The sequence below is a fragment of the Bidens hawaiensis genome, unplaced genomic scaffold (assembly GCF_021521415.1).
Source record: "Bidens hawaiensis isolate Kalapana, Puna unplaced genomic scaffold, B.hawaiensis_p1.1 tig00063370_1, whole genome shotgun sequence".
NCBI classification, from domain to species: Eukaryota; Viridiplantae; Streptophyta; class Magnoliopsida; order Asterales; family Asteraceae; genus Bidens; species Bidens hawaiensis.
The window spans coordinates 25,224-51,395 of record NW_027501331.1 but is presented as its reverse complement, the minus strand read 5'-3'; the positions used below and the strand labels follow the sequence as shown (position 1 = coordinate 51,395).

Below are 26,172 nucleotides of genomic sequence, written 5' to 3'. Positions count from 1 at the left end.
CAAGGCTGTATCTTCCTCATCACCAAACTACTACAACAACTTCAACCCCAAGAAACGTAAGAATTTTGTTGTAACCAACTATACCCAATCTCAAGCTTCTACAGTTCGTCAAGCTCCTTCCAAGAAACCATATTCAGGCCCCTACCCATTTTGTGACATTTACAAACGTCGCCATCCCGTTGGTATCCAATGCCGACAACGCTTTAGCTGTGGACGATTCGAACATCTCCGCAATGAATGTCGTGCTCTTAGTCAAACCCAACCAATGAATCAACCTGTTGTTCTGTCATTTACTCAACCCAGCACAATGTCATATGCAAAAATCTCTTCTCTCACACTCCCTACTTCGATCTTACTACAATTGTGGTGTCCTGGTTGGGGTGTGACACTAGTCATCTTTGCAATGCGTGCCTTAGACTCGTTTATGCGAATTAAGCTCAAATTTATCCAACTAAAGGTAACCAAGGTCAAGCTTATCAAATCCAAGCCCATAAAACCATTTCCTGCAAGCCCAATTCAATAAAGCCTCACTTGCTCAAACCCAACCAATTCAAGCTCAGCCGGTTCAAGTCACTCTAGTTGATGCGTTAAAAGTAGTTGTATTTTTTTAACTAAATAAACGCAAATCTAGACACTAAATAATAATTTTAGACTCTTTAACTTAACTACAATTACAAATCGGCAAGTGTACCATCGACTCTAGTACAATTTAGTAAGTCCGAATATTGAACCCACATACTCTTTAAATTTTGTACAATAGCTAATAAGACTCAACTAACTTACCCGATTACTTAGTTTATATTATTTTCTAGTGGGGTTTTACTAATAAACTAAATTAAACTAATTAAAACTAATTAATAAAATTAGACATGACTTAACTTAGGACTCATATATAATTCAGATAATGACAAGTAACCACCTAGGCTAGAATCTCTAATTTATAAATTATCAAATAGTTGGAAAATGTATGTTATGGAACCAGGATCTTTAACTGTTCACTTAATGGGAAACCGAACAAGGTCCTCGACCCTTCTTAATGAGACACCTATGGAACCATAATAAGCTATTAAAATTACCGTTTTAATTCGACTCGCTCACGGTCGCTAATTTATTTTATGACAAGTACCTCTATAAGAAATCCTACCTCACAGCACGGGAATCAAAGGTAGTTTAATGAATTTACTCGTCTAGATAGACAAGGCAAACAAACCAAACCTAGACGGATTCCTCACGAAGAACTAAATCTAGAAATTTATCAACCAAGAACTATGACATAATCTATCACCTCACAACTATTAAGATTAACAACACACTTAAGTCTACATGATTAATTAATATTGTTTCTATGGTTTTAAGCATATCAACCACAAACTAGTCAAAAACACAAAGTATATGACCTAACAGAATCCTATCATACGAAACAATCACCAAAGACTCTGTGAAACAATAAAACTCATCAAACAATCCTAAGCACACATGTGCATCGAATAAAAATCAAGAAACCTTTTACTTAATCATAAACCATAAAAAAAAAACAAATCCAAACTTAAAATCCAACGTCAAGAAAGTCATAACCTAGGTGGTCTAGAATGTTTAACCAAGCATTATTAAATCAAATTAAACAAAGAAAGAATTCATGGTGACCATTCAATTATAATGATGAACGAAGTAAATAGAATGACAAAACACGTGAATCTTCGATCTTCCTCAACAAGCTCTTCATCGAACAATTCCTAGCCTTCAAAATCTTCAAAATAAGCAATCCTTTCTCTAAAATACTTCTTTGGTGGCTACTTATTCGTGTCTTCCCTTAGAGTTAAGGTTTAGTATGTTTAAATAGTGATTAGAGGCTCAAAACCCTTCAGACGGTCGAATCTTTCTAGAATTTTAGGCTCTCCGAGTCTCGCAGAGAGCCAACAATGCATGCTCGCGTGACGCCACGTACCAAAAACAACAAATGGTCACCTCATCACCACTCCGCGTCACACAGCAGGGAGGAGCACCCTAGTCGCGTGGCGCGATGTAACAACCCCAAAACTTGGGCTAGATTTTTTTAAGAGAACACTATCATTAGATATCGAGTGTGATGTTGGTCAAATAGTCAAAACGTACTTTAAGTTAATGGGCTTCTCCCAAACCGTTGAGATAACTAATGGGACCGGCCTAATGATTTTTTATAATCCAATAGAATTAAGAATGAGCCAACATTAACTCTTTAATTTTAAAACATGGGCTCGGACCAAACAAATCAAACGAACCCGATAGCTTAAAAAGGTATACAAACTATTAAATAAATATTTAATCATACAAAATATCCAATATATATATATACCAAACATTAAATGGTTTCAAATATCACCATCTGGTCAACAAAATGAACGAAACGAGAACCAGTTAACGAGAATTATGATATGTATTATCACCTACAATATGTAAATCCATCGGCTATATATAAAAACATGTTACCTATATGATATATATAAAACATATTATTTGAAATTTATCAATGATATCAAATTTTTATGATAACAAAAGATATTATCTTATTATCAAAACCCAACCCCCAATCAGCCCCATGCGTTTGGTCTCCTCTCAAGAATTGCCACCCCTGCCAACAATCCACATCCATATCCAATTACAATTCATGAAAAGTATTTTCAAAATCCTCTACTATATAATCATCTTCCTAATATACCATCGTTAATCAACATCATGTTGGGAAAAACGACCATCTAGCCACGAACGGTAAACAAAAATTGCAGAATTAATCTTCGTTTGGCTAAACTTTTTCCCGACCTGAATGAACCAATGAGGATGCAAACAAATAGATGATCTAAAAGTAAATAGGACACAATAATTTTAGCATGGAAAACCTCTCAAGGCGAGAGAAAAAGACCACGGGACTACTAGAGCTGCTTCAAATCCACTATCACCAATAATTGCAATACAAAGTTCCTCTCTAGGTAAAACTAGAGGCATACACAAATCATCATATACTTGGTACAAATTAACATCAAGTATATAGAATAAAAATAAGTGAATAAGAGGTAACACCAACGAGAAAATACCGGTCTCTGAAACGTCTCCTATCTTCACAAAACAACAAAAAAGAAGAAAACCCCTTTTGTCTTCGTCTCTGTTTTTATTCTTCGACGGCAGTAGCACAATCACCAAAAGAACTCTTAAAAACGTTCACTCTAATGGAACTTGTGTATCGGCTGAATGATGTGAACCAAAAAAAATTAAACCCTTTATTTTTCTTATCTTGACCAAGAAGTCAAAAAGCCCAAGAGGTGCACATGCATGCTGCCCAAATTTTAACAAAACACAAAAATCAATTTTTTTTGTGTGAATCTGCTCAGTGCTCACACGTGATCCACATACATTCTTTTTTTTTATATTATTAATAATACAATAATAATAATAATTATACCCATGTAAGATAAATATTTGTTGGGCTTTCTCATGGGCAAAAAAAAAATACCCCAACAAATCTCCCCGTTTTTATCTATTATAAAGAACTCACCACCCCGGCGAGCGAGCAACATATCTTCAGCTTCTCCCTTGCCAAAGCTTTGGTCATATCGGAACAATAATCATCGGTATGAACTTTATCAAGTTCAAACAACTTGTCTTCAATAGCATCTCTAATCCAATGATAACTCACATCAATATGTTTTGATCTCTTATGAAACATAGCATTCTCAGCAAGATGAATAGCACTTTAATTATCACAAAGAATCACGTAGCGTTATTGCATAAAGCCAAGCTCTTGCATAAATCTTTTCAACCACAATAATTCTTTGCATGCTTCTGTTGCTGCTATATACTCTGCCTCGGTAGTTGACAAAGCAATACACTTTTGCAGTCTTTACTGCCATGGCACGGCTCCTCCTACAAATAACATCAAATATCCAAACGTGAATTTCATGATGTCCTTATTTCCTGCCATATCAGAATCCGTGTAACCAACAAGCATCGGCTTCCCATTTCCAAATGTTATACCCAATTTGGAAGTACCTCGTAGATATCTAAGGATCCACTTAACTGCTTCCCAATGCTTCTTACCCGGATTTGACAAGAACTGACTAACAACACCTACTGTATGGGCAATATCAGGCCGTGTACATACCATTGCATACATCAAGCTTCCAACCGCTGATGCATATGGAACACCATCCATCTCTTTAATCTCTTTCTCAGAAGTAGGGCAATCTTTTTCAATTAACTTAAAGTTGGGAGTAAGAGGTGTACTAACCACATTAACTTTAGACATCTTGAATCTGCTAAGCACCTTTTCAATGTATTGCTTTTGTTACATGTGCAACTTCTTTGAAGCTCTATCTCTAGTAATCCGAATGCCAAGAATGTTCTTAGCTGGCCCCAAGTCTTTCATAGAAAACGACTTGCTTAACTCTTTCTTCAGCTGGACAATTCTTTCTGCATTCTTGCAAACAATCAACATAACATCAACATAAAGCAATAAAATGTTGAAATCATCATCACCAAACCTCTTACAGAAAACACAGTGATCAGACGCAGTCTTTCAGTAGCCTTGCTTCCCCATAACTGACTTAAATTTCTTGTACCACTGTCTCGGTGCTTGCTTCAACCCATAAAGACTTTTCTTAAGTTTATAAACATAATTTTCTTTACCTTTAACCTGAAAACCTTCAAGTTGCTCCATATAGATTTCTTTATCCAGATCACCATGAAGGAATGCTGTCTTGACATCCATTTGCTCAACCTCAAGATCAAGACTAGCAGCTAAACCAAGGATCACCCTGATGGAACTCATCTTCATAACTGGAGAAAAAATCTCATCAAAATCAATACCCTCTCTTTGAATGAACCCTTTGACCACCAATCTTGCCTTGTACCTAGGCCGTGAGGTATGTTCTTCAGTCTTCAATATGTAGACCCACTTGTTCTTCAAAGCTCTTTTGCCCTTAGGCAACTTCACTAACTCAAAGTATTGTTCTCATACAAGGAATTCATCTCATCTTGCATGGCTTCAAACCATTCTCTTTTATGCTTATGTTCCATGGCCTCTTTATTATACTCGGGTTCTCCCCCATTAGTGAGTAAGACATACTCACCAGCTGAAAAACGAGTAGAAGGTTGACGATCTCTCGTAGACCGCCTGAGTGGGACAAATGCAAGCATATCTACTGGTAACTCGGGATGAATATCCTCATCCAACTCTACCTCCTCTTGATTATCAACATTATTGGTACCATGTTGTTCGTCATAATGAATACCATCTTCATGATGTGGCTCAGATTGCTGAGTAGGATTAGGATCCAAATCAATGAGATCATCAGTGTACTGAGGAACTACCTGTGTCTTCTCAATGTCTTTCAAACTCTGATCTTCCACAAACACAAAATCACGACTTCTAACAAGCTTCTTTGAAACCGAATCATATAGCCTGTATTCAAACTCATCTTGTCCATAACCAAGGAATATACACTGCATGGCCTTCACATAAAGCTTTGATCTTTCATCTTTGGGAATATGCACAAATGCTTTGCATCCAAAGACCCGCAAATGACGATACGAAACATTTTTGCCACTCCAAACCCTGTCTGGAACATCATTATGCAAAGGAATACAAGGAGCAAGATTAATAACATGTACCGCTGTATTTAAAGCTTCTCCCCAAAAGGAATTAGGCAACCCTGGATGTGAGAGCAAACACTTAAACCTTTCAACCAAAGTTTTGTTCATGCGTTATGCTAAACCATTCAACTGTGGTGTCTTAGGAGGTGGCCTTTGGTGTCGAATACCCTTCTCTCTACAATAAGAATTAAAAGGACCAATGTATTCACCTCCATTATTTGTACGAACACACTTGAGATTCTTCCCAGTCTGTCTCTCAACTAGGGCATGAAACTGCTTAAACACATCAAATACTTGATCTTTAGACTTTAAAGTATAAACGCATACATTCTTCGAATGATCATCTATAAATGTGACAAAATATAAGCAGCCCCCCAGTGTTCTAGTCTTCATAGGACCACATACGTCTGAATGCACCAAGTCAAGTATACTTTCTTTTCTATGAGGCGGATGACTATGAAAAGAAACTCTCTTTTGCTTACCATTCATACAATGAGAACACTTCTTCAAATGAACATCTTTCACAGCGGACAAGGCATCTTTCTTCAATAAAATAGACATCCCTTTTTCACTCATGTGAGCAAGTCTCTTATGCCACATATCAGTCACACCAGAATTCGTCAATGAATTAACCGAGTCTCTGGAAATCTTTGGATGTGCCATGTACAACTTTGAAGTTCTTTCACCTATTGCCACGATCAACGAACCACGAGTGAGTTTCCAAATTTCACCACCAAATGTACTATGGAAACCATCATCATCTAATGTGCCTGCGGATATCAAATTAAGTCTAATATCCGGAACATGTTTTACATTGTGTAAAACCAAATCCATCCCAGTATCAAACTTCAAACAAACATCCCCAACACCAACGATCTTCGATAGCCCATTATTACCCATCTTGACATTCCCAAAATCACCAGGAGTATAAGACGAATAAAAATCCCTTTGTGATGTCACATGACAAGTAGCACCACTGTCAACAACCCAACTCGAATCATCACATGCAATGTTCACCCTATCATAATCACAACAAATATGAAACTCTTCGGTGGCAGTGCTAGTTTCAGAAGTACCTTCATCACCGTCATCTTTTTTGTGGTTGTTCTTTTTATTGTTGTAATTAGCCTTCTTGTTTCCTTTTTCGGTTGTCTTCAATAATTTATTGTGTGTCATTTTCTACCACAATGACGACACTCAAAATCTTCAAACTTCACTCTAGACTTACTGCGGTGTTTTGCTATATTTCTCGGACCTCTGCTATGGCTTCTCCCCCTACTTTCGGTAACCAAGGCATCTGAATGTGAAGAGGAACCTTGTAACTTTCTTCTCATCTCTTCATTTATAATATTACCTTTAGAAAATTCCATAGTAATAATATCGTTAGCTGCGAAGTTGGACAACGATGTCCTAAAAGTCTCCCAAGAATCCGGTACAGTACCAAGAATCCATAAACCTTGCATCTCGTCTTCAAACTTAATACCCATACCTGCAAGCTGATTAATAACACCCTGATAAACATTCAAATGATCAGGTGCAGGAGTTCCATCACGGTATTTCAAGTTTATCAACTGTTTAATCAAGAACAACTTATTGTTCCCGGTCTTCCGAGCATACAACTCTTCAAGCTTGGTCCATAGAGTACGAGTATGACTCTCCCCGCTAATATGGTTCAAAACATTATCATCAACCCATTGCCGAATATACCCGCAAACCTTCCGACGCAAAATATTCCATTCTTCAGCAGATTTTTCTTTAGGTTTATCGGTACTAAAAACAGGCAAATAATAATCCTTCACATAAAGAAGGTCTTCCATCTTGCCTTTCCAAACATGATAATTAGAACCATTCAAATTCACCATCCTACCTGTATTAGCTTCCATCGTTCAAACAATCCTTAACCCAGGAACAAGAGCCGAAGCTCTGATACCACTCTGTTGGAAAAAACGACCACCTAGCCACGAACGGTAAACAAAAATTACGGAATTAATCTTCGTTTGGCTAAACTTTTTCCTGACCCGAATGAACCAATGAGGATGCAAACAAATAGGTAATCTAAAAGTAAATAGGACACAATAATTTTAGCGTGAAAAATCTCTCAATGCGAGAGAAAAAAATCATGGGACTACTAGAGCCGCTTCAAATCCATTATCACCAATAATAGCATTACAAAGTTCTTCTCTAGGTAAAACTAGAGGCATACACAAATCATCATATACTTGGTGCAAACTAACATCAAGTATATGGAATAAAAATAAGTGAATAAGAGGTAACACCAACGAGAAAATACCGGTCTTTGAAACGTCTCTTATCTTCACAAAACAACAAAAAAGAAGAAAAACTCTTTTGTCTTCGTCTCTGTTTTTATTCTTCGACGGCGGTAGCACAATCACCAAAAGAACTCTTAAAAACGTTCACCCTAATGGAACTTGTGTATCGGCTGAATGATGTGCACCAAAAAAAATTAAACCCTTTATTTTTCTTATTTGACTAAGAAGTCAAAAAGCCCAAGAGGTGCACATGCATGCCGACCCAAATTTTAACAAAACACAAAAATCAATTTTTTTGTGTGAATCTGCTCAGTGCTCACCCGTAATCCACATACATTCTTTTTTTTTTTCTATTTTTAATAATACAATAATAATAATACTCATGCAAGATAAATATTTGTTGGGATTTCTCATGGGCAAAAAAAAAAAAAACCCCAACACATCAAACCCATTTGCAAACTTTCATCAGAATTCTCTCTGCTTTCTCTCTAGAGACTGAACCTGCCAAGAATCACAAGGAAAACCGCCAACGCTAATCTATGTTTCTCTGTGCTCGTGAATTCAGCCCAAGGACAAAAATTCTGGGCCAAAGTTTCTGTTTTTGCTCGTCAAACCTCCTGGAACCTAAACTCGATCCTACCCATGAACCCTATTCATTTTGGTTTATCTATCATTCTACGCTTTAAACACGTGTTTTAAACCTGTGAATGAACAATTCAAATACCTTGATTAACCATGCTCATAACAAACACAAAACCTTAATCAAAATTGGTTATTACCAAAATGCAACTTGAACTAACTAAACTTTTGTCTGCATAAAATCTTAACATTAAATTCAACTTTTTGTTTTTTTAAACCAAATTAATGGGATGTGAATTAAATCATTTAAATTTGTTAATATTTCCAAAAAAATGCAGAGATTATAACCGGCTTGAAACTGTAAAAATCATATTGAGTGCAGCCCTTTAACCATAACCAACTTGGAGACTTTCGGGTAACTTGTTTAAGCGAAAACTAGTTTAAAATCCGTTTTAAAACCATTGAACCTCTGGAACTTTATCACACATGTTCCAGCAATTAAGTATCATATTTTGTTTGTATAAAAGTATTTTAATGAAGTTAAAATAGTAATATAAAACCGTGCCTTAAAACACCCGCAAACGACACATAAGTGATTCGTTTGATCAAGAAATGATCCATGTTGTCTAGTTGCTTCAATGATACCGTTTTAACAGTCCCACATATATTATTTTAATGACATATGATCTGACCCTAAATTGTTTGATGTGAAGTGAAAACATACATTTTAAACCAAATTAGTCCCCAACGGGCCAAAACCCCTGTACGAGCAACAGCAACCAAAAGTAAAATTTTAAAATTTCTTGGTATATTAAAACAAGTTATTTCTATAATATAGCAGGTCTTAACATATTTTGTTAACCAAAAATGAGTTTTGTTAGAAATATATCATAAAGGTGCGCGCTAACGGGCCCAAACCGAATCAAAACCATAGCAGGGTTCCCCGGCATGTTTCGCAACTAAAACCAAGTTATAAACAAATAAGGGGAAGGGAATTTTCAGTAATAAAGTGAGCTGGGTATAAACTTATAAATTTGAAACAGAAAAGTATAAATTTATAACAGAAATGTAACATTCGTTAATTTTCGAACCCGAAAACCCGACCCATTTAAATTTTTCGGTTTTGTTTTTATTTTTATATATATTCATTATATAATTATCAAGTTTCGTTTCATGTATTTTAGGTTTTTGGTATTTTTATTCGTTAAACCAACTCATTTTGTCGTTTCAATGTATTCTTATTCTTTGTTTATCAATGTGTAAGGCCCCGTTACCGGTAGCCTTACTTTGTACGTTGGATTTACTCATAAACGCAGTTCTAAATATCAGAGTTAATAAAAACTATCGCGGAATAATAAAACTTCAACCATAACATTTTACATAACCATCAAATTATGTCTTATAAAACATTCGTAGTCAATTAAAACAAAACATAGTCTTTAAAACATCACAACAATTCTCCGAGATGCCAGTATCTTCGATTCCATGCCATGTGTCTTCAGTCACGCGAGCTACCTCAACCTATTTGCCTGCATGCATACTAAAAGTCAGCTACGCTGAGTGAGTTCTAGTTAATCACATAACTTACTTTTCATACACGTGCCCGAAGGTACGCATTACATGCATATCATGTTCAGCCTTCGTCCATACACATTCATATCTAACCATACATTATAAAGGGCGTTTCACCCTACATACCTCGGATATTATTAGGGTCCGGTACCCTCCATCCTCGGATATTATTAGGGTCCGGTCACCCTACATCCTTGGATATTATTAGGGTCCGGTACCCTTCATCCTCGGATATTATTAGGGTCCGGTACCCTTCATCCTCGGATATTATTAGGGTCCGGTACCCTTTCTTCCATATCTTCATACTATACCTGTTCTTAAATACTTTTCCAGACAATACGTGCAATCTCCGAAGAGCGTTCACGTACCATTAACATATCATATGTACATTATGCATACATCATATATATTCATACATGCATCTTATCTTACGTCATACATGGCAATCACATCTTTATCTACCACCTGACGGTACATGCAATATCCGAAGATCGTTCACGCACCATCAAGCTATCATCATACATAAATCATACAAGGCATACACTTACCACTTAAGGTAAGTGTATTAACTATCACATTGAGTATGCACACAGCCCCGAAAACATAACAAAGAAGTGGGGCTAGAAACTCACCTGAAGTCGGTTACGTTCACCGTTAATAGTTATTCCTTTCTTCAGTTGGGCACGGCTAACTGTATAAAAATTTACATGCATCAATTAACTATTGCTACTCAGATCGTACATCTATCTTTATATAATCCACAACGAACGGGGGTCCGGGGTTTTTAGGGGCGGCAGCCCCTGGCTGGGGTTAAGCTGTCTTAACACATTTTCCATTAGCATTTTGAATCATAGAATAATTTGCTACTTAAAAGTTCAAGGGCTTATTTGTACTTAAATCATTCTTTTTTAAGTCCTGGGACCATTCTGTCATTCTGTTAAAATTCTAATTCGTTACTGGTTCATAGCGAATTGGATTATCCTAGCGAACTGGTTCCTATAACGAATTGAACCCTTAACGAACTGGACTCCTTAACGAATCAGTCCATATAGCGAACCAGTCCAAGTAGCGAATCAGACCTTCTAATTCATTATTTCTTTTAACGAACTATTCATAATGAATCAAGGGTAATTCGTTACCCTTTTCCCTTAATGAATCAGAGACGAATCATAAGCGAACTAGAGCTAGTTCGTTGTTCCCCCTTATGCGAATCAACTAACGAATCACCTTAAGTTCGTTAAGTCCCCATAGCGAACTAGGGTTAGGTCAGGGAATGTCAGAACATTCCCTGACATTCCTTATCCTCGTACCACTATTACGGCGCCGCCTTTGCCGGAAAACCGTGAACACGTCGGAAAAACGAGTTTTAACTCGTTTTTCACCGTTTTTCATCCCATTCGATCCAGATCTAAGCTAGGGTGACCCCTAAGGTCATCATAGGTTCGGTTTGTACCTGATTCCATCAGGATCTCGTTACTTAAACGGTTTAACGGTGTCGGCTCGTCGTTTCGTGACCATAACTAATGAATTTAAACTCATACAACAAAATACTATCATACCTTGGGTCAGGATCCGTTTCTTCTTCTATATTTCGGCTATAGAGAGAGACTAGAGAGAGAGATATTAAGTGTGTGTTTTGGTGGTGTATGGAATATGTGTAAAATGAGGGAATTAATAGTGATTATGGTTTATATATTTATGGATCATGGGCTTAGCCCATGGTCTTTCCTTCTTTCTTTCATACCCAAGTCCATAACTCATATCCATTTAACCCAACACTAGCCCAACTCATATTCTAGTTATCTAAACCGATAACGACCCACTATAAATAAACGAAATTTATTTTATTATTATAACCAAAGGTAGGATGTTACACAATACTATATTATGCTCAATGAATTACGATTATTTAAAGTCTTTATTTCATCGTGTTCCAAACTATAAGGATACAATTCGAAAATAATCCAAGTATATTAACTTTTATTACAATTATAAAACATTTTAAAGTACAAGTTTCAAACTGTAAATCTAATTTAAATCCTGTTTTTTAAATAATATGAAACTTGGAGGGACTTTGTGTAAAGGTATTTAAATATAATATAAAAATATAAAATCCCAACCTACCAGCCTTTCCCCGCTCGTTTTTCCGTTCCGGCTTTCTGGCCGCCAGAAAACGACTCCGGCCGTAATAAATTTCGTTTAAACGCATATTATTTCAATTAAAAGCTCGTAAACTTATTTTACCATAACGACAAACGTTTAAACAACGTAAATAATAATCCAAAACCGCTGCATAATATTTAAAAGCCCATTAACGATCATTTAACCATATAAGCTCCAATTAAATCCATAAATAGGCGCCTAATCATCATCTAAATTCATCCCTATTATCAAACTAATCTAACATACTCTCTGTAAACCATAATTGATCTTAAAAGTTTGTTCCGGCCACACCATGGTTCACCATAAATTCATAACCATTCCAGGTAATTCTTATGTGTTTTTGAATCCTTATAAGCCGATTAATAAAATACCTAACCTAATTTGGGCAAACATGGAACGATTTAACAGATCAAAACCTAGGGTTTTTGAATGAAGATAATGAAGTTGAATGTTTTTGTGTGTGTGTCTATATATATATATATATATCAATCAGTATCTAATCTTCTAGCAAATTAACAAACTGGTCCAATGGTTAAGTCCCTTGTATACCACCATGAGGATGCTGGTTCGAACCCGACCAGAGCATTTATTTTTGTTTTAATTTTTAGAACCTTTTTTTTAAATTATTAAAAAAGTCAAATAAAATTACTTTAAGTTAGATAATATTGTTATAAATTATATATATCATTTTTTCACCTAAAACCAACCTTTGTTTTCATTAAGTTCGCGAAACTCGTTTAATAATATATTATTAGTTATCAATTTGTTAAATTTAAAATATATTTAAATAATCGTTTCCGAGATAAAAACTTGACCGATAAAATCCGTATTCCTCAAATATTTTAAATCTCGTTTTAGTGATAAACTAACAAGAAAATAATATTAAATCGTTAAAATTCCGTTAAAGTCTAAAATTAATATTTTAATATAAAATGCCATAAGTAATAAAAGATATTAAAAATAATACACAATCCTTAAAACAAAAGTATTTAACTTTTCGGTAACTTCATAACTCGCTAAAATAAGTTTATATCGTTCAAACCATATTAAATAAATAATATAATCCTCAATATAGTACTTATTAATTAATATGCATTAATCTTAAAATCGTTAAGATATTCGTTAAAACTTAAAATAATATTATAATATAAAAATACATATTAAAATAATGCAACATACCTAAAACTAATTTGTTCTAACTTTTATAATCCCATTAGTTAGTCTTTAATTATTATAATTTTTTTATTTATAGTTCGTGAGGTTCGATCATTTATTTTCTTTAACGTGCTTTCGATTGTCATTTCAAGTTTAGCTTTAATCTCAAAGGTGAGTTTCTCACACCCCTTTTTATGCTTTTATACATTTTGGGTAACATATATTAAATCAATTGTTTATTTATTTTTATTACAAACTACAATTCGCATCATGGACTTGTGTGTTACTTGTTACTTGCTCAAAATTATGTGCATGGATTCTTCGATAAGTATGATCATACGCTCCCCGACCATTTTGTTATGAGTGGAAAAGGGACCGCGATTCGAGTATGTTGGTTGATACTAACGCGAAATGACCTTGATTTATTCTTTACACTTAGGATCTTGATTCGAGTGTAAAGAACCCTTACTTGCGCTATTATTTTCACAAGTTTCATGGAATTGTATGGTTTTTACGTATTTATATCAAGCTTGTGTGAACTCACATTACTTTATTTTATATATATGCAACAAATACAATTCATTAGGGGATGAGACTTGAAGAAGAAACTAGAACTTATGCTATATTAATAAATGGGCATGTTGTTAATTGTTCTTGTTTTTCTTGTATTTCTTTATCTTCGAACTTGAGTATTTGATGCTTAAATTAGTTAATGATAATATTGTCACTTAATAGTGTCACATGTGTTTTGTGCAATATGTACATCACACTCTGGCGTTTCCGCTTTAGCCGGGGTGTTACAAAAAAACTTTGACAATGAACCCCTTAAAGTTACACAAAGTTCAGCCCTTAAAACCGTAGCCAATTTATAGTTATCCGGTAACTCGTTTAAGTGAAAACTAACTTGAAAACCAACCCGACATGCAACCTTATTAACTTTTGGATATTTAATGAAATTTCCAAAAGTTAAGTTTACATATCCGGGGCCTTAAACTTGGTAAAGACTATCCCCAAGAATTAATAATAAACCGAGTACTAAAAATCACATTAACTAACATTTTGGTGGCACGTTCGATAAGAATAAGCCGTGCAACCAAAGTAATAATATGATATCTTCTTGAAGCCCCAAATATAATATTTTAATGATATACAATCTGACCCAAAACCTAACCGAAAACCCGAACTTTCCAAAAATGGAAACTTTGTCGAAACCCGACAAATGAAACAAGGAATCAAAAACTCCCGGAAGTTGTAACATTATGAAAATTTCGGATAAAAAATGTCAAGTTTTAAAAGTTCAAGGACTAAAAAGAAAAAAAATCCGCCTTCACGTTCGATCACAATACGCGACGGCTAAGGACACAACGTCATCGCGTATCGCGATCACGTGGTCTGACAGCCGGACACGTGTCTCGCCACGTGTTTCACCCCGGCTAAAGTGGAAACGCCTGAGTGTGATGTACAGATTGCTCAAAACACATGTGACACTATTAAGTGACAATATTATCATTAATTCATTCCAAAGCATCAAGTACACAAGTTATTTCCAATGAACAAACATAAGGGAAAAGGAACAAAACAAACATGTTCTTGTTTATTATTTAGATAACCTAACTTCTAGTATACTCGTCATTTCATCCTCTAATGAAAGTACCTGTAGCATATATATAAAATAAAGTCAACTAACTGAATAATTGGTGAGTTCACACAGTTGAAAATAATATATAAAAACCATACAATTCCATGAAAACTTGTGAAAAACACATAAGGGTTCTTTACACTAGAAACAATGGTCCATGAGTGTAAAGAATAAATGAAGGTCTTTTCCAGTTGGGATTGTGCACCAACGTACTCAGATCGGAGTCCCTTTTCCACCCGAAACAAATGGTCCATGGGGTGCAAAGGGGGGCGTATGATCATACTTATCGAAGAAATCCATACACGTAATAATTGAGCAAGTAACAAGTAAGCACACAAGTCCGTGATGCGAATTGTAGTTTGTAATAATAAATAAAATAAATTGCATTTTTGTAGGATATATATGCTACCCCCAAAATAGTTAAAAAGGGTAAAAAGGGGGTGTGAGAAACTCACCTTTGATATTGTAGACAACTTGAAATAAATAGCCGAAAGCGAGTTAACAAACGAAGCAATTAAATCTCACGAAACTATAAATAATAATGAAGATACAAAAAATCAAGGACTAGTAACCGGAATTATTAAGTTAATTAACTTATGGTAAATGGGGACTTGGGGATTTTTAATGAGTTTAACAAAAATGAATAAAGTTTATATAAATCATTTGATGTTTATTAGTTGAAGAATGTTTTGTAGACAAATAATTATAACTTATTAATATAAGATTAAATAATAATATTAATAACAATTTATGATTAAACATTTGTTTCCAAGTAACATAATTAACTAATTAATTAATTATCATAAATAGTAGTTATGTTGAAATAAAATAAATAATAATTAATTTACTCAATTATTAATTCAAAGATATGAAGTATGTTATATCTATTATAAAATATTTTTGATAATAGAAATTTGATAAATAATCTTATTTAAAGAAAGTTTATAATTTATGATGATCAACGAATCATAAGATTTAGATACATATATATTCATGTTTGTTCTTGCAAAATAACTAGGCTTGATCCAAGATTTAGAAAAATCAAAGTGTTCATCTTGGATATCCATGATCATAATGATTCTTAAAACCAAAATATAATATTTTTATGATAAAAGTAACATGATCATGAAGAACAACTTATGAACAAGTATGAACATTCAAGATAAAATCAAAACAAAAGCTATAAAATGCTTGAAATGGTAACAACTTACTTGTTAGTGCTCTTAAACTTAAGAAAAGGATGGATTGAGGTGTGAAAATAATGAATGATTTGTCCTCCTTTTATATTGAAAATATAGAGTTGTTATGTCTTAAGAAAAAAATGAAAATTAATCATATATAATATAATTAAAACACAAATTAAAAATTGTTTAATAAGGTATTCAAAAGGTTTAACTATTTTAATAAATTTTATTGAATTAAAACATTCATTAGTTATTATTAAATTAGTAACATATGAAAAGATGATGATAATAATAAAATTAATAATAATAAAAAATAAAAGTAGAGTTGTAGTTATATAATAATTATAGTAAATTGCATGGAACATGTACATAAATATTTGATCTAGATTATAATTGTTATAAATGAGTATGTAACACTACAAAGGTGGTGAAATGTATAATTGCATAGAAATAATCACATAAAATACATTAATAAAAATTGAGATTAATTAATAATATTATAAAAATATATAAATTTAAATAGAAACAAAACCGAAAATTTAAAATGGGTCAAGTTTTCGGGTTTGAAAAGTAACGAATGTTACAACGTGTCCCCACGTGGCACAATGTCCGCCACGTGTCACCATGTGGCACCGCGGCCTCCACGTGGCAAAGCTAGTGATGATTCATCACAGCTACGTCGCGAAACGCGACAACTGTCTTATGGACCATCGCGTATCGCAATGGGTCCCCGAGATCAGCCTATAAATATGGGCATCCGACCCTCTCATTCATCACACAAACTCCCAAACACACTTTCACTCTCTAGAAAACATACTCTCTAACTACCTCATTTTGCGTGCCACCGACCCTACCCTCATTTCCTCGTTGTTCGTGCCATAAATCCAACGTTATACCCTATAAACCATAAAGTGACGATGCTTTGAAGAACGCAATGCTCAAGAGACGACCTGACGCCACCTCGTAGTACGCGCTAACAAGATTCGAAGATTGGTGTGCCTCGATTTACGTGCAAAGAAAGTGTTGATCAAAGGATGTCCAAGGAAATGTAAAGGCGTCGAAGTGCTGCTCGAGTGCCTAAGAATTAATAAGCCAGTCAAGGTAGGGATAATGCCCGAATATAATATTAAAGGCTTAAAACCCTAAGTCGAATATATAATCGATACCTCGAAAATGAAAATAAAGAAAATATAACAAAGAAAAATATAAGTTAAGAATATGATATAAATTATATCTTTGTTATTGATATTATTATTATTTGAATTTCTTAAATAATAAGTAAAGAAATAAAGTATAGTTTCTTCTTAAGGAAGAAATGTAGTGTTTAAGAAAAGTACTATAGGTCAAATAAAGAACTGATCGGTGTATTGAAGCTGATCTTTTCAAAGAAAGGTGAATATGCCCAACTTTTATAACTTGTATTAATTGAGTCAAATAAATTGATTACATGAGATTACCTATATCTAAAACATTATAAAAAAAGTAATCATTGGCCCTCAGGTTGTCGTGTACGTTTGTTTGGATCCTTACATATGTGGTAAGTCGGTGGGCACACTACGCCACCCCTGGTTATGAGCCTCCGCCATGATGGGCCGGACCTAAGTTACGTCCGAGTGAGGGTAATCATGTGTATAATGATGGTCTCTAAGTAATATCGAACGCTGAGGTGTTTGCTGAGTGGTTCGTGTAGAACTTAAGTTTATAATTGTGTATACTTATGGTATCTAAGTTATGTATCGAGGGGTAATCAAGTAAAGAAAATATTTTATGTGTCATCTTATTCACCAGCATGTGTTGCTGACGTATTTTAAAACATTTTTATAGGTAATGAAGGTTAGCCGCGCTTGAAGAATAGAAGTTGATGGTAGATGATCTGATGGCTCAGATCCATTTTATAAACTTTAAAATATATGTAAATGGTGGTTTATGAAACAAGTAATCATTTTGTAAATAACGGGTATTTTATAATCCCGTCTTTTGTTATGTAAAAAAATATGTTAATCCACGCTAATATTTTCTCATTAAAATCCTCAACTCTGATTTAATTACAAAAGAGGTAACAACTGTTGGTCGCACGCCCACGCCGTAGATGTGGGTGTGACAGAATTTGAATTATATAACTAAACACAAAACATCAATGCTATTAAGTTATTTAAGTACAAGCCTCCTATAAAAGGAAACTTTATTTATCAGGAACAAAACACGTTGGCAAAAACTTAAAATTAACTAGTAGTTAATACCAATAACGAATTTTACATTGTTCTTCGATAACTTATTATTGATTAATACATATACTAGGCGTACTTGGTGATTTCTAGCATAGTTCAAGCTCATTGATTATCTTTCATATACGTATTTCATACGGACCAAGGTGAGTTTCGTGCTCCACTTTTTACTTAAACTTTTTGGGCTGGATACATGTTGTGAACTGCTTTATGGGTGGTGTGATTTTTATCAAGTACTGTTTTCTGCCATGTTTTTGTCCCACTTTGAATTACACAATCATTAACTCAGGGAGTGAGCCTATGACTCTTATGGGTAGTACTATTTGGAAGACCCTCACGTACAGTGACCCTATGTTAGGTAAATCACACTAAGGTCTGCTAACCATTGCGGCATATGACCTAAACATTTGATTATTGCTTGGCAGGGTAATAATTGGGGATGGGTGGCATTTGATTGTAAGTCGGGGACTTATGATAGGATGCATGATTGATTTTGAACTTGATTGATGTTCCATGCTTTATACTTACGTACACGCAAACTTGCACACTATTATGATTGAACTCTTTTATGTGTATGTGAGCTAAACTCACTAACTCACCAACTTTTTAGTTGGCGCTTTTTAGCATGTATTCAAGTACTTGTGTTGTGGATAGGGATTTTGGATTAGCATTGTAATTAGTATGACTAAGGATTAAGGTGTAGGCCCAATAGTAACAATGAAGATTAGGGGCCAAGTTTATTAGAAACTAACACGAGTTTGCAGCAGTGTCAAAGAATAGATAGTTGTGTAGTTACACCTTGTTTTAAATATATATATATATATATATATATATATATTAAACCTTGTAGCTTATTTTATCAATAATATTCCGCTGCTTACAATGGTATCTAGTTTTCCATAAAACGACCCCCCCCCCCCCCTAATGGCATGGTGTGACACGAGACTTGCCTTTTTTCTCGATTCTCATGTCGATTAAATGTTAATTCACTTATAGTTCGAACCGGTTCTTGATGCTAGCTCGTTTAGCATTATTTCTTGCTCTTTTTAACGCCTTTTCAAGTTCCAAAACCTATATTACACATACGTTAGTAATAATACAAATTCTAGATAAAAACACACGAAAACTAATAAAATATTATACAAACTATACAGGGGAAACATATGTATTTAGCATTATATCACTATGTAAGGCCCCGGTCCCGGTGCCCTACTTTGGCATTGGAATCAGTCATAAACATAGTTATAAATATCAGATTTAATTAAAACTTTTTGCGCAATTTAACAAGTCAACCGTATATTACATAACATTTTTTAATTCTTAACTTAACATCATTCAAATTTGTCTTTCAAAATAAAAACATAATAAAAAATTACATCATAACATTCTTCTCAAGATGCCACTATCTTCAGTCCAATGCCATGTGTCTTCATTCAAGCTAGCTCCTTTAACCTATTCACCTGCGTGCATACTAAAAGTCAGCTACGCTGAGTGATTTCTATTTAATCAGGTAACATACTATACGTCCATATACTACATACATAACCTGCTTTACTTCCTTTTGTACATACACAAGTATATACCTTCATTCTTACTTTCATACTTTTGTTCTTTCATTCTTTCATATTTTATCTTACTTTACAGATATACTTATACGTTTTAAAGAGCATTTTGCTCTATAATCTCACAGATATTATTAGGGTCTGCCACTCTCATTTCTCAGGTATTTTTAGGGTCTGACACCCTCCTTTCACAGATATTAATAGGGTATGCCACCTTCTTACCATACAACCATACGTATGTTCTTTATATTTATTTTTATATACTTTTATACATACTCTTTATCCTTTATATATCATTCATATATCATTCACACATCATTCATAAAACATTCACATAACATACACATACCACTTAAGGTAAGTGTATTAACTAATCAGATCGAGTATGCACACAACCCTGAAAACATAACAAGGAAATGAGGCTAGAAACTCACCTGTGTCCTGTGCTTCTCAGAGTTAAATGTAATACCCCTCCTTAGCTGTGCACGACTAACTGTGCAATAATTCTAAATATCAATTAACTATCTCTAACTATATCATACGTCTAGGTTAGTGTAACCCCTAGCTAACAGGGGTCCGGGGACAACGCTTCTGGCAGTGTGGTCTAGGGGCAGTAGCCCCTAGAAGGGTCCAAAGGGCAGAGCCCCTGGCTGGAGTCGAGCTGGAAATTCTAAAGAATCATTAACAGTCATTTACTAAAAATTCATCAGAAAACTTAAGTTTGAACTAATCGAATGGAAATTCTAATCGAATAAAAAATTCTAATCGAATGGCAGATTTTAATCGAATGATAGCTTCTAATCGAATCGAATTCGATTCGATTACTTTGTCAATTCGATTCTCTTACTTTGTCCATTCGATTCGATTACTTTTTCCATTCGATTCGATTACTTTTTTCCTTCGGTTCGATTACTTTGTCCATTCGATCGATTACTTTGCCCACTCGATTCGATTACTTTTCGTTTGAATCTAATTTTATTCCCATTATTTTCCAGCCTTTCTTTTCGACTCGTTTTGCCCGTCTGGTATAATAAATGAGCCTAGGACTTTAACCATGTTGTTTCCTTGCACTAACTTGGTTCAAACGTTACACGTTTGTCCCGTTTCATACCAACATCTTGTTTACTTTCAAGTTCATATTTTTATTACATAATAAGGCCCGATTTGCCTTAGTATCAAATTCTAGGGCAAACCGACCTCAAAAACTTAAGCTTTACATCTAAAACGTACCTTTTAGGTTTGGTTTTGCTTCGGCTTGGATTCAACACGTAAATCTGGATTTTGTATCTTGTTGTTTAATGATATTGAGCACGAAACTCAACCTTTCTTCAGCTCGGATATAGGTCCAAAATGATGAGAGTGTTTGTGTGTGTTTTTGAGTGTGTTATGGAGGCTAGAAGATGGAAATGAGGGTTTTAGGGTTTTGGGGAGGTTTAAGGGGGTTTATATACCATTAAGCCTATGGACCTAAGACCAATCACCATCTGTTATTCCATCTTTTATTGTCCAAACCCACACTCTATTATTTTTATCTAACTAAACTAAATAATAACACACTAAGTAAATGGAATTCTTTTATTTATTATTATCAAAAGTAGGATGTTACACACTAGCCCAACCAAATCCATTCAATCAAGTTCAAGGAGATCAAGCCACTTAAGGTGCTTAAGGACGAATGATCTACGCTAATGAATTCCAAGTAATCAATCAGTAGGAAGTTGAAGTCTCTACCGCTACCCGGAAGGACGTTAACCTTACAATCTATCATTTTTCATTTATGTCTTTCCAATAAATACCTTGTACTCAAGATCTTCAGAATTTATGTTTCGGTTGTTTACATATAATTTCAAGTACTTGATGTTTATCACTTTTACATTATCAAATCAATTATGGTGTTTTCCTCGTCATTGTCTAGTATGTTGTTGTTGCATTCAGTTTCACGATCTAGTAGGCTGTTTATGACCGGTTATTGAATTTAATTGTTTACCCAAAACTAAGTGATAGAAGCCACATGCATGTATTCCATATTTTCTTAATTTTCTCAACCTATCCAACTCAATCCTTATATGTTTTTTTCATACATCGCATTAAACTTAGTGTAATTTTATTCAAATCGATATCCTTAAAATCTAGAATGTTACATTTGATCGACCACAAAGTTTCAATTGTTTTAAAAGTTATGTTTATTTCAGTTGTTCTACAAGTTTTGTTTATTTCATTTAATATCCACAAACTTGAAAATATCTTATTTTTGTTTATTCAACTCTGAAAGTTCACATGTTTATTTCACATGTTTTGTTTATTTCATTTGGGTCTACGTTTTATACATGAAGTTTAAGCAATGAGTATCATAATTCGTAAGCAACTTTAAAAAAATACAAAGAGACAGATGAAGAGATCTATATACATCACTGGTATATGATCTAAGAACAGTGATCCAAACATATCAAAGATGATCAATCGATGCTAAAGATCTATTCAATAGTTCAATCGAGTTAAATTGTTAATAATGCTATGCAATGTTGTAAGTTTATTGAAAGGAGATTGGTATTGCACCCTAGGTACGCGTATTTGTGACATCTAGCAAAATAGGTACGGACATGACTTGTTTATGTTAGCAACGTTATTAACTTACCAATTTGGAGCTTCTTTAAAAGTATATGAGCCTTTACCTTTTGTTGAATTAATAATTATATCATCTCCGTTTTCGTATTATGATGTTTAAGAGGGTTAAGTATCATAAACAATTTGCTAAGGTAGATGTGTGTGTGTGTCTCTCTCTCTATATATATAGCCCGTGAATCAAATAGAAAGTTGGCGAAGAATGAAAGAGAGAGTGACATATGACAAACAAAAATGTTACTCCATCTGTCCCATTATAAGTGTCATAGTTTGATTTTTCAAGTTTTTTTTGTTTGACTTTGACCGATAATATTTTTGTTTGTGTTATATAATACTTGATGTAAAATATATGAATAGGTTGGGTTTTAAATGTATTTTACATTGACATAATTTTCATCAAGTATTATATGACACGAACAAAAATATATACGGTCAAGGTTGCAAAAGAAAGACTTGAAAAGTCAAACTAGGACACTTATAATGGGACGGAGGGAGTTTTTCTTTTGTTCAAAATCCAGCACATTCTATTCTGCTCCCACAAATCTAAATTGTTCTGTCTACCACATACACTTAATCCAGAGCCTCAGCAGCATCGTATTTTATATCCATGAGGCAATAGTTTGATCTTTCTTGACCTATTACTGGAAGACGATTAGTTCATCACTATCGTGAAAGCATAGCTAATGCTTTCTACCGTATTATCATCAAAGACATGAAGTTAGAATATCTTATGAAACTTCATACGATTTCTAATGTCGTGCATGACAAAACTATATCACCATCAATCCAACTGCACCACTATCATATTTTTAATTTAGCTTCATTCAATACTTAAGAGGTTTATCCATAGTTACTCCTGAATATCCACCTCATGTAAGAGATGTGCTGGATTTAATCAAAGAGTAAGGGGTTGTGTTGGATTTGAAATGCAACACATATTTAAAACAAAGATTAAATACTGGAAAAATTCCAAACTAGCCACTTTTGACCGTGCACTTCTTCTAGTTTTAGCCCAAGACCAAAACAAATTTCAAAAATAGCTAAACTAATCCGTTGAATCCAACGGAAGTCGTTCCTGATCTGACATAATTTTTACTCTATCCTGACGCATCACGTAGCATACTCTTCCACTAGGTCCGACGGTTTATGGTTTTGTCCGACGGATTAATGAAAAAAACCGACGTAATAATAAACAGTTGGATTTGACGGTTCAGTTCATGCTTTCGTCGGATCTGACTGTTTAAATTGTCCGACGAACCTTAGAGTTTTCAGTTCAGGGGTTTTCTATTTTAAGTTCTAGAGTGAAATTGAACACTATAATTGTGTTCTCCTCGAAAAACTAAACGAGTTGCACTATTGATTTTGGGAAATATCTATAATTTCAAAATGTCACACGGGTAAATAAAAAAACTAACATGTAAAACAACATGCTTAAAAGGTTAAAACAATACATGTAAAATGTCTCACAAATACATGACATGAAAATACAATACAACAATATACCCCAAAATTGAAGCACATAATACGCACAAAAATATGCTACACAGTAAGGCAGAACATATAATACAACAGTAATATAGATCACAAAATACAATACAACCATATACAATGAAAACAAAGCTCTATTTTTGTATTTTTTTAAATATTTATTTTTATATATCAATATATATGATGCTCTATTTTTGTATTTTTCTTAAACGTATATTGTGGTGGATGTTCTAAGTCAGTTTAAAATAGAAATTCCAAAATATATAGAAAGTTCTCATATGCATAAATATTAATAGTGTACTTTATATTGTTACTTTTATAGCTTTTGTCTTTAAAAAAAATTATGTATTATAAAACGGGGAAAATGAAACATAGCTCTATAAATATGTTGCAAGAGAAATTGTGAAATAAGGATTTAATGATGGACTCAAAAAATGAATCTCACATTGCCATGTTCCCGAGTCCAGGAATGGGTCACCTCATTCCACTCGTTGAGTTCGGTCACCGGCTTCAACTCCACCACCCTTTCTTCATCACCTTCATTATCCCCACAGCCGCTGGTTCTCCCATTAAACCCCAAAACGACATCCTCAACAACATGCCAGAAAACATTGCTTCAATTTTCCTCCCTCCTGTAGACCTAAACGACATTCCCGAAGATACCACCTTAGAAAGTCGGATATTACTTACTTTTACTCGTTCATTACCTGCTTTACGTCGTACCTTAACCGAGTTAGCCAGCGAGTCGACTAGAAAACGACCCTCGGCTTTGATTGTTGATATGTTTGGCCCTCCTAGCTTTGAAATTTCTAAAGAATTTAATATTCCAGCCTACATGTTTTGTGCACTTTCTGCTATGGTATTGGTTAGTGTCTTCCAAACACCGATTTTAGACAAGATGTATGCATGTGAGTATAAAGACTTGCATGAACCGGTGAGGTTACCCGGGTGTGTTCCGTTTCAAGGAAGTGATATGTTGGAATCGGTTCAAGATAAGAAGAATGAGACGTATTTCGAAGCGCTTGGGATAGCCAAGATGTATAGTTTGCCAAAGGGTATATTTCTTAACAGCTTTCTTGAATTGGAATGCGGTCCGTTTAAGGCTATGGAAGAAGGTGATTGGTGCAAACCGAAAATTTACCCGGTTGGACCCTTGATACGGTCTGGTTCGGAGAGCCAGACCGGAGAAGGGTTTGAATGTTTGAAGTGGTTGGATAAGCAACCGGTTGGGTTGGTTTTGTTTGTATCGTTTGGAAGTGGTGGTACACTGTCCCAAGAACAACTCAATGAACAAGCCTTCGGGTTGGAACAAAGTGGTCAAAGATTCCTTTGGGTCATAAAAAGTCCACATGGAAAATCAAACGCAAGTTATTTCACTGCACATAGCCATCTTGATCCGTTTAAGTTTTTACCTGAAGGGTTTTTGAGGCGGGTTGAAGATCGGGGACTGGCTGTGTCGTCTTAGGCCCCTCAGGTCGAGATTCTAAGCCATGGGTCTACTGGGGGTTCTTGACTCATTGTGGGTGGAACTCTATACTGGAGAGTGTGGTCCATGGAGTGCCTATGATTGCGTGGCCACTTTTTGCGGAGCAGAAATTGAACGCGGTTTTAGTTTCTGATGGTTTGGGCGTTGCTCGTAGGGTGAAAGTGGGCGAAAATGGATTGGTGGGAAGAGATGAAATCGGTAAGTGCGTCAGAAGTTTGATTGAAGGAGAAGATGGGCGCAAGATGAGGGTGAAAATTAGTGAGTTCAAAGGTCTTGGTGTAGCAGCACTAAGTCCAGATGGTTCATCAACCAAGTCTTTTGTAGAAGTGGCTCATATGTTGTGTGGCTAATATTATATTTATTGGTGTTATACATGCATCACCTTTTTTGGTATTCATGACTAGATCAAACAACCTTTGGTCACATTATTCCTCTTAAATTGAACTTTATTATTTCGTCTTGCTCTTCATCCGCTTTCAGGTTCTATAAAAAGGAGCCAAATAATTTTTTGAACGCATCTTGCAAACGGACTGGAACAAACTGCACAGCACAATATTTGTTCTACCCAACCTAACGGTTCACCAGTTGAATCTCAAAGTTTAAAA

The 26,172-nt window shown here is 34.6% G+C and overlaps 1 pseudogene; it reads left to right on the top strand.

The window, feature by feature from the left end:
* The first annotated feature begins 24,464 nt into the window (after nucleotides 1–24,464).
* Nucleotides 24,465–25,917, top strand: LOC143603932 (hydroquinone glucosyltransferase pseudogene; annotated as a pseudogene).
* The last annotated feature ends 255 nt before the right edge of the window (nucleotides 25,918–26,172 follow it).